Here is a 376-nt window from a genome sequence, read left to right on the forward strand (position 1 = left end):
TTGACCAATACACATCCTCAGTACTGGGTTACATTAGTACATGTACTGACACAGTCTCCACTATCAGAAATATTAAAAGCTACCCAAACAGAAAACCTTGGCTGAATGCAGAGGTGCGTACCCTGCTGGAAGCCAGGAACACTGCCTTCAGGTCTGGAAAATCAGAGGAGCTGAGTAGGACAAGAAAAGAGCTGGTTGCTGGTATTAAGAGGGCCAAGGGCACATATGCAAAGAGGATCGAGGGTCAATTCATCTCACAAGACCCTCGGAGCATGTGGAGGGGCATTAAGTGCATAACAGATTATAAAGGAAGGAGTGAACAATGCCCTAAGACCCATCTCTGCCTGATGCCCTCAACAAGTTCTATGCACGTTTT

The sequence above is a fragment of the Nematolebias whitei genome, chromosome 2 (genome assembly GCF_014905685.2).
Source record: "Nematolebias whitei isolate Nwh7 chromosome 2, NemWhi1, whole genome shotgun sequence".
In the NCBI taxonomy this organism is placed as follows: domain Eukaryota; kingdom Metazoa; phylum Chordata; class Actinopteri; order Cyprinodontiformes; family Rivulidae; genus Nematolebias; species Nematolebias whitei.